This window comes from Puma concolor, chromosome B4 (genome assembly GCF_028749965.1).
Source record: "Puma concolor isolate L17-30 chromosome B4, mPumCon1.1.hap2, whole genome shotgun sequence".
Lineage (NCBI taxonomy): Eukaryota > Metazoa > Chordata > Mammalia > Carnivora > Felidae > Puma > Puma concolor.
The window spans coordinates 87,880,870-87,890,628 of NC_141673.1; the positions used below are offsets into that span (position 1 = coordinate 87,880,870).

The 9,759-nt window shown below is 43.9% G+C and overlaps 1 pseudogene; it reads right to left on the minus strand.

The window, feature by feature from the left end:
- Positions 1 to 267: 267 nt before the first annotated feature.
- Positions 268 to 885, minus strand: LOC147579273 (small ribosomal subunit protein mS23 pseudogene; annotated as a pseudogene).
- Between the last annotated feature and the right edge of the window lie 8,874 nt (positions 886 to 9,759).

The following is a 9,759-nucleotide window of genomic DNA, read 5'->3' on the forward strand; positions in this document are numbered from 1 at the left end:
GCAAACCTACACAGAATGAGTCCCATCAAACCATACTGATAAGGTTTTCCTTGTGCTATTTACAATTTTAAAGTAAACTTACTTTACAAGCAACCAGGGAATTCTTTATTTAATACTGTCATAACATAAAAGTTCATTCAAACCATGAAACTGAGCTTTATGACAACCTAGAAATAGGAACTAAAAGAAGGCAAACATAATGCCTTAGAGATCAAGAGACATTGACATAGTTCAGCTGTTAAAAACAGTTCAACATTCATCTAGTGGCTACAGTTTGGATGTCAATATGCATGGTATACCTGTTCTTTGGGGAGGTGAGAGACCCTTTGACTGTTATTCAGATTCTTCCAAATGGTGGGCTTGTGGAGCTTCTTCCAGAGGCTGTTACCACCCTCCCACCCCAATACTGTTTGAGGTTTGGCACCTGTGGGTTCAGATTCACAGGAAACATGACTATCTTCCTTTTGAGTCCTTGCTTCTCCTACTTGTCTTAAAATGACACCTTCTGTTGATAAAACTTTCTCTGTTTCCACAAATATCTTCTCTTTATCTGTTTCTCCGAGTTTCTGTAGTTCAATGTACTTCTCTACAAACTGTTGACAGGTAGACTTGAAGTTTGGATTGAACAGATCAAAAGCTTTCTGACCAGATTAATGGCTGAATAAAATTTCACTCTAATCCAATCTTTGGGGTACAACGTGTTCTGGATTGCAGCTTTGGCTTTGTCATATTGCAAGCAGGGCCTTTGGAAGACCAACTCTCTCAGTGGGGGAAAGGCGTTATATATGTCAAACCAGAGGGGCGTCTCCTCAACACCCCAGCCCCAATCAGGTCCCAAATCTGTGAGAAAACTCTCCCCATGGTCTTTAGCCAGATCCCTACCATGGCTGGCACGTCTGAATACATTTATTTAATAACATATATTGAATGTCTGTTGTGTTCGATAAATGGCTTAAATAATGTGGTAATTACAGAGATGACTCATACAGCCTTGTCAGATAGTTTATAGGCTAGACGAAAAAATAAACTGTGTGCATATGCAAACAAAATACAAGTTAGAAGCTATAAACCTCTTCCAGATGTTCTTGCAATTCTGACCACTAAAGTATCAAGAAATACCAAAGTGGGCTGAATAAACATTTGTTGAGTAATTTCACAGTTTGGCATTCATCAGAATTACCTGATTACTTTTGCTACTTTATAGGTCAACATTATACATTTGGATTTATCAAAATAATTTATATCAATAAAATATTGCTTGTATTTAATCAGTGAGGTTCCACATAAGTTTACTAGGGGGTGGGGAGGAGAGTTTCGCTGCTAAAAAGGTTTGAAAATGCACTGCTAGTTTATGCCCCTTTTTAAAGGCTCTTCCTGATGTTCCTAAGGAGATGTGCTCTCGTCCACCTCTGTGGAGAATGATAACATTTCCTTCTTCTCTAGTGATGCTTAATATATTCCACTTTGACTAATCCCTATTTAGATAAACATTTTATGTTTCCTAGGAGAACATACACAATGCCCTCTTTATATTTACATCCCATTTGGTGCCCAGCACGCAGAAGGGACTCAACAGACACTGGAAGAACAATTGAGAAAGCAAACTGACTCTGAGCCCTTACCTTGCTTTGTTCCTTGTCTGTTTGCACGTCTTTCCGTCGACAAGGAGCTTCTCCTGTTCTTGAGTCAGGTCCTTCACCGTGTCTCTCATCTGGTGTGTGGGGACATGAATGTCAGGTAACCAGTTGGTCACCACAGAAGAAATGAAGGACTCGGACTTCTGTCTTGAGCTCTTCTACTGGTGCTCCTCTGTGCCCAGACCTCCACTTGTCTCTGGGATGCGATGCTCAAATCCCCAGATGAAGGTGATCCTGTTGTAAACCCTGAGTACCCAAGATTCCTCGTTCTAGAGCACAATCTAGAAACAGTTTTTCTTTTCTCTCTAGGTATCACTTTAAGAAAGTTTCTGCTGATTGCTTCCAAGTTGTTTTCACTCAATTAAGATGGCTTCCTAGTTGTTTTCACTCAATTAAGAGGTCAGAATCTAATCTTTTCTAGACAAGAGGCAGCTGTTATTGATTATAAACTTTGGATCTAGGTCAGAAGTTGGCAGACTTTTTCTGTAAAGGGGCTGACAGTCAATATTTTAGACAGGCCATGTGGATTCTGTGGCAACTCCTCAATTCTGCCACTGTAGTGTGAAAGCAGCGACAGACAACATGTACAAAGATAAGCATGGCTGTTCCAATAAAACTTTATTTATGAACCCTGGGATTTGAATTTGATATAATTTTTACATCACAAAGTATTTTTCTTCTTTTGTTGTTTAACCATTAATAATTGTTAAAACTATTCTTACCTCACAATAGTATTTCCTTGGGGCAAAACTAGCATATCCTGCACTGAAGAAGCCTCAGAGAGCAACTCACTGTTTACTCTGGGCCTTGGGTAGAATGTCTCTTTCCTAGAATGTCCTTCCCTGACTATGTTATTCAATGAAAGAAAGAACTAGTATGATTTCTCCTGGAGAAAATTTGAAGGACAGGCATGGGGAGAGGTCAATATTTGTGCTATTTGATAGAAATAATAGTTTTCCAGTAAAGGAAAGAAATTAATTTGTGTGGCTCCAGAGTTCTAAACCAGGACCAATGGAAGACAGTCATAAGATGGAGGGGTTTTGTTCAATATAAGAGATACAAAAATGATAGCTATCTGCTATTGAAAGAAGCTGCCTTCTGAGGTACCGATCCTCTCTCACATACCCTCTTAAATATCTTACACTCTTCCTGCTGCTCAGATTCTATGATTTATACTTTTTTTCAGAGGAGAGATTCCATAACATTCCTGGATCACCAGTTCTCACATTTCCTAACAGCGAGAAAGGAGTCTGATCTTTGCTGTGGTCATATCTGAAATCCATCCTCTCTTGTGCTGTTTTATTTATTCTCTTCTTCCAAATCCTCTTTTCCTAGCTCCTGTTTAGCCTTTGCTGCACCATAAGTGGTAACAATGATTACTTCTCAAGGTGAGTAACATAGAATAGGCTTAGGAAAAATGGAAGAGAGCTAGGCAAGGGAAAATATCCCCAGTAATTGGAATACCCTGAGTGAGGGTAAAAAAGGGAAAAAAACAAATAAGAATACAGAGCAGGTTCACCTGCCTGAAACAGGAGGCTGGAGTTTGGAGGTAACAGCAAATGAAGGGAAGTGATGGGGGTAGAGAAGGTACCCTCACCTTTCCAGCTGTACCTTCTCTGTCAGCACTTTCTCACTGATGGCCAAGATGTCACTTTCCAGCTCCAGGATGCATGCCTTATGGCCTCCTTGTTGCCAGCTCAGGGTATCCTTCTCTTCCATGAGCTACCTATGAAATTGAGAAAGTCCCTGGAATGAAGCTTCTCTCACAAGACAGAGTTTGAGACTATCTCTCAAAAAATGGAACACGGGCTTCAGTAGAGCATACCAGAGTTTGACTGTTCTCACCCCCTTCTCTGTCACCGACACTGGAAGGTAACATTCCCTTACTGGTGAATACAGCCATCTCCACCCTACCTCAGCCCTCCTGTGCTCAAAGAACTGAGTCTTATTAGATTTGGGAGGTGTCTCCTGTGATATCAAGTTTAATTCTGCTTGTTGCCCTTTAAAAGCTATTTAAAAATTTTTTTAATGCTTATTTATTTTTGAGAGAGAGAGAGAGAGAGAGAGAGAGAGAGAGAGAGAGAGATCGAGTGCATGAGCGGGGAAGGGGCAGAGAACAAGGGAGACACAGAATCCAAAGTAGGCTCCAGGCTCCAAGCTGTCAGCACAGAGGCAAACACGGGGCTCGAACCCATGAACCGTGAGATCATGACCTGAGCTGAAGTTGGCCATTTAATCAATGGGGCCACCCAGGTGCCCTTATGCCAGAACCATCTTAAGCTCATGAACATCTTCCCTTTCCCCATTTAATGGAGTTCAGATTTTGAGTCCTGGGTGAGCAGCCAGGCACCATCACCCACCTGGCCCAACTCCCCTTGCAGGGCTATTCTCAGTTCTGCGTGCTCCTGCCTGGTGGCTGCCAGAGTCTTCTGGAGCCCCTGTACTTGGCTCCTCAGCTTGGTCACTGGACACTCCAGCTGTAGCTTCACATGCAAGGGTCCTTCGTCTCATGCTAGTTCTCATCCAGCTGGTACAACAGGGGGCAGGATGAGGAGGTGTTTATGCTTGTGCTTGTGAAGCACCCATTCAGGTCCCATCCCCATCACTCTGCTGCTGCTGATACATTCTGGGACTGGGAAGTTGCATCAGTACAGGCTATACAGAGGTGAGTAAGGGGAGGCTTGGTTGCACTACTAAATCCTGCCCACCACCAATCTCATGCACCAGCTCTGACACTCTTGGAAGAAATCTTTCTCAATCCATACAGACAAAAGGGATGGCTCCCCTAATTTTCTTCAATCTATTCTTGAGTCAGATATATGAGTTTAAATCTCCAATACAATTCTTACTAGCTATGTCACCTTGGATGCTTTACTTAACTTCTCTGAGTCTCTGTTCTCATTTGTAAAGTTATCTCTTAGCCTGAGTTGATGAGAGGTAATTGTTTTTTTTTTTAATTTTTTTTTTCCAACGTTTTTATTTATTTATGGGACAGACTGAGACAGAGCATGAACGGGGGAGGGGCAGAGAGAGAGGGAGACACAGAATCGGAAACAGGCTCCAGGCTCTGAGCCATCAGCCCAGAGCCTGACGCGGGGCTCGAACTCACGGACGGTGAGATCGTGACCTGGCTGAAGTCGGACGCTTAATCGACTACGCCACCCAGGCGCCCCGATGAGAGGTAATTGTAATAAGAGTAACGGAAAAATGTAAAAACTGGAACACAGGGTAGGAGCTCGTACATCTCAGACTTATGTAAGATGTAAAGATTTTCTTCCTATTCTTGTGTTGGTTCCATGTGTTTAGAGGGTTCTATAAGGTAAGAAATTACCTACATCACAGGCAAGTTACTCATTGTTACCTCCTGAGCCTTCCTCAAGTCTGTTCTCTTGTCTGGGGAATGGATGTTGTCCCCACCTGTCCTTGTCCCTTCTTTTCCTTCAGGAAGTCTTTGCCAACATCTGTGCCCACTCTCTAAATCTTCCCTACAGAGTAAGAATACAGGCCACATATAAATTTAAATTTTTCTAGTACACACTTATAAAAAGTAATAAGAAACAGGTGAAATTCATTTTAATGATATTTTACCTAGTCAATCCAAAATGTTATAATTTCAAAATTCAATCTATGTAAAAATCATTAAAACATTTTGAATTTTTTAAAATATGAAGTTTTCAAAATCTTTTGTGTATTATATCCACACAACACATCTCAGTTTGGGCCAGTCACATTTCAAGCCCTCAAGAACCACCTGTGGGCAGCCCCTCCAGTATTGGATGGTGCAGGTCTGGGGCCCTACTATCTGCTCTCACTTCCCACCTGTCCTGGAAGCGTGCCTCACCCTCCCCTTCCTCTGGAGTGGCCTCCCTCCACCCTTTTATCTTCCTCTAGAGCCTAGGAAAGGACATCACACGTGGGAGAAGGAATGCTTGAAAAGCACTTATGAAATCTTGAGTGACATTGGCCTGTGGGTGGCTTACTTTCCTGTTTCCATGTTTCTGTCTGTGTTAGATGGAGACTTTCTTAATGTGCAACTCCCAGTGAGGTCCTCAGTTGAGGACATAGCTGAGCAGAGGGTAAAGTGAGAAGGGGTCCTTGCCATGCTGTCCTCCCACTTCCTTGTCCAGGAGCAGCTCTGTTGTTCTGTTCTCACTGGCAGCACAGAGGCCTTGGGGACAACTGTCAGGATGTCAGTGTCACCTACAGGCTCCCTCAGGGTCATCAGTTCACCATGGGCTTTGGCTTTCAGAAATGGAAACGGGGGGGCTCTGCCGACACAGCTGACCCTGGGGTTTCACATATCGGAACAAGTAGAGCTGGGCTGTGGGACTGGACAGGTAGCCGGATGTGGAAAGAGGAATGGACCCAGGACCCCAAAATGATCCCAGGCCCTCAAGTGCTTGTTTGGCAGTTCCCCTTTCCCCTTGATGTGTTTTATCACCCACTGTCCTTGGCTCCATTCCCTTGTTCCCTGTTCCATATACTGTTTACTTTCCTCCCCACCTCCCACAGGCTATTTCTGTTCCCTGGGATGCTCTTCTCCATCCTTTCTGCCTAGCCCCAACCTTCCTCTCTTTCCCAAACCTACCCTCCTGTATAATAATAATAATAATAATAATAATAATAATAATAGCTAGCACTTACTGAGGGCCCACCATGTAGCAGGCATATACTAACCCTTTATCTGCATCCCTTTAAACCTCATATTGTCCCTGTAAGTCAGGCATCCCCTGTTACTGTTAAGATAACAGACACAGAGAGATCAAGTAATTTGTCCAAGGTCAAACAACTTGTAAGTATTAGAACTGAGATTTGAACCCAGGTCCTTCAGAATCTAATGACCGCCTTCTTCTCAATCTAGGACACCTCTTCCCTACCCGTGGTTCCCTAAAAGGACTTCCTCCTTTGTTTTGGTAGGAGGCAGGACTAGTGACCTTCCACAGTTCCTGTTATTTCTAAGCCCCTGATTCTGCTTAGCCCTGTGGATTCTATGTCTGCTGAACGCTAGAGTTCTTATTTATTTGCACTTATTTTTCCTTGTCCTCTGTGCTTAACTTTTGTTTCTGATCCCATACCTTCCTCCAAGTCTCTATCCCCTTGCCTCTTCCCTCCTGGTTTTCCATCTTCCCTGTACCTTAGAACTGGACCCTGGCATGGACCAGGGAGCAATCAGTTGCACTTTCAGGCAATGAAGTCCACACAAACATGTGGTAATCTTGAACACATGCAGTCTCCACCTGTGAAAGCCCACAGTGGTAGAGGGCTATGGTGATGGAACTACCACCTGGGTATGGCAGAAAGGGCTGAGGGATTTGAATGGGGAGAGAGGATGCTGTTACAGTTTCAAGAATGATGACAGACAGGGAAAGTGGAGGGACATAATGTGGCATGAGAGAGCAAGGCTAAGATCAGGAGAAGATGAGTTTTGCTTACACAGATGGCCTCTGTCATTTGTGACATTTTTCTCCCTTCTTTACCAACATGAGGTTGAGAACCCAAGAACTGAGTCATTCCCCCAATTCCAATCAACCCATGATCCATAAATCTGAGCCAAAAGTGTTCCAGACATATCTTGTAGATGCCTATCTAGTCACTGGCACTGGACACGTGCCTGGGGGAAGAGTATAGAGACATTTCACCTTGATGTAGGAGATGTATGTTGGGGCTACATTAAGAAAGCTGACTCCACCCCAGGATGGTGACAGGCTTAGTGATGATTCTTCCATCCTGCCCTCAGATATCTGCCCCCTGTGAAACAAAGGGTTAATACCCCAAAATCTCTCCAATCCATCTCTGCTTCTTCCCAACTCCATCTCCACCCACCCATAGTCCCTGCCACTGCACCTGGAGATGAAGTCATATCTGGTTTCCAGCCCCTAAGGATTACAGGACCCTGTAGAGGTGTGATTCTTAGTCTTTGGACATAGGCCTGACCTTCTAAGTCAGTCCCCATCCTGTCTCACACTGTACCCTCTCTGAGTCATAGGCTCTTCCTAGAGCTAAGCTCTCTCTCATTTCTGCTCCCTTTTCACAGTGTCATTGACTAAGTCTCCATATCCCAGGCTCTGTCCCCTCAGTCCCTCCTTTTCTACCTCCTAACATACTTGAGCATTCCAAATTCTTCAGCCTCCAGCTTCCCATCCCATCCCCCACCCCCAACATCATTTGGTTCTTGAAAAATCCTACTGAAGTGTGGGGCCTGCTCATTCTGAGGAACACTCCACACGTATCAAGGAGTTACTTACAACACCTGAAATCAACAACTAATCTCTGAAAGTAATGGCTGAGTCTTCAGAGCTGGAAAATGGCTGGGGGAACCAACAGCCCTATCCTCAGGCCCCTGAAGTCTCAGTTCTCTCCCCTCTATGAATTGTCTACCCCATGAATTGAAGGGAAAAAAAAAGGCTTCTGCTCTTATTCAAGACGCAAAGGGAAAGGGAGATATAAGGAAAGGTTTTATCTCTCAACTTTGTTACTCCAGGATGTCGAGAATTCTGGAGGTGGCTGCTTCAAGAGTGGAGTGAAACATTCAATAGGACATGGTGGTGTGGGGAGATGGAATTTGGGAACCTGGAGCCAGGAAAGTCCCATCCCCTGATAGGGGATAGACTGGAAAGTGGGAAGTAAGGGGTCCTGAGAAGGGGAAATGTATATATATTGTGGAGAGAAAGGAGAGATAGTTCAAAAAGAACTTAACATTCTTTTTTTCAGGTCTTGCCAAGAACAGGACTAAAAACCTGCTGGTGTGACTATATGTGAACCCAGCTCTAGTATTTCTCTCCCCGTTTTCTCTCTGCCCCATTTAGCCTCAATTCTAAGTGCCTGGATAGGCAGTTGGAGGCATACTATAAGATGGGATTGAGAGAAAAAGGTGTTCCAAGTTAGGTGGGGAGAGTTAATTGAGAAATATGGGGTTGGGTGAGGAATGACAACAATCAGGAGAAATCTTCAGCCCAGAGCTGTGACATTGCCCTTCTCATCGCTCCTTTCCAGCCTACTAATCTTCATCCTCTGTCAACCACAGTGGACAGTGTCCAATCAGCCATGGCCACTAGTCGTGTGCACACCCCCAAATATCACACCCCCAAGCCAGGCTGAAGTCAGGGGGTCAGGTAGAAACTTCAAAAGACAACAGAAACTCAGCAGAGAAGGAAAGGTGGGCCACCTCCAGACTTAAAAGAAGCAACTTGTTCCTCCAAAATAAGTACTAGATTGAGAACAAGGGGTTTCTTTGGGATTTCATCTCTGAAAAACCCCTAGTTAAAATTTGTCCATGTTTTCTCCAAATACAAATCTTCTGACTTTCTAAGTGGGGATGAATTGTCCCTAAAGATCTAAGCCTGGGGAACCTCAAATACTGCCCACAAATAAAATCCATAACAGTTGGAAACATTCATCAAATATGAAACAAAAGTCTTGATCGGGGGAGGGGTTAGGGTGCTAATACCTTCTGCATAATGCCTTAAAAGGGGCAGGATGTGTTTGCAGTGCACTCTCCTGTTTGCTTTACACTACAGGCTGTGGGATAGGTAGTATTGTTGCTCACACTTTACAGATGAAGAAACTAAAGCCTAGAATGGTTATGGAACTGTTCTAAAGTATCAAAGGTATGAGATGGTAGATCTCCACCAGGGCTGCCTGACTCCATCATCGCTACCTACTATTTAGAGGATGGGGAACTCTTAGCTGTGGTAGCAGTTTCTTCTTTGCTTCAACATCCAGGACAGTCCCTGTAAAAATCATGTATTGTGCACTGCTATTTTTTTTTTCCCAACTTGGTTTCTGTGTCGGGGTCCTTGGATGGGGCTTTCCTAGAAAGGCCTCTAGGTCTAGTAAGGGAAATCATTGCCTGAGGTGGTGGTGGTGATGGGGAGGTAAACAAAAAATAAAACTGAAAAGAGAGCCTGTAATAATTCAGGACCAGTCACAACTCACAAACAAGCCACTTGGAGGAGCTGGTTTGCCCAAACCTTTGAACTGGCTTAAATGAATTAGGATAACACATGTCCTTGCTCCTGTCTTTGTTTAGGAGAGGTGAAGGATTCACACTCTACCCACAACCCAAATCAAGTTAAAGACTTGGGCATCCTTCTCCCCACTTACTCCAAACCCCCTTCCTAGA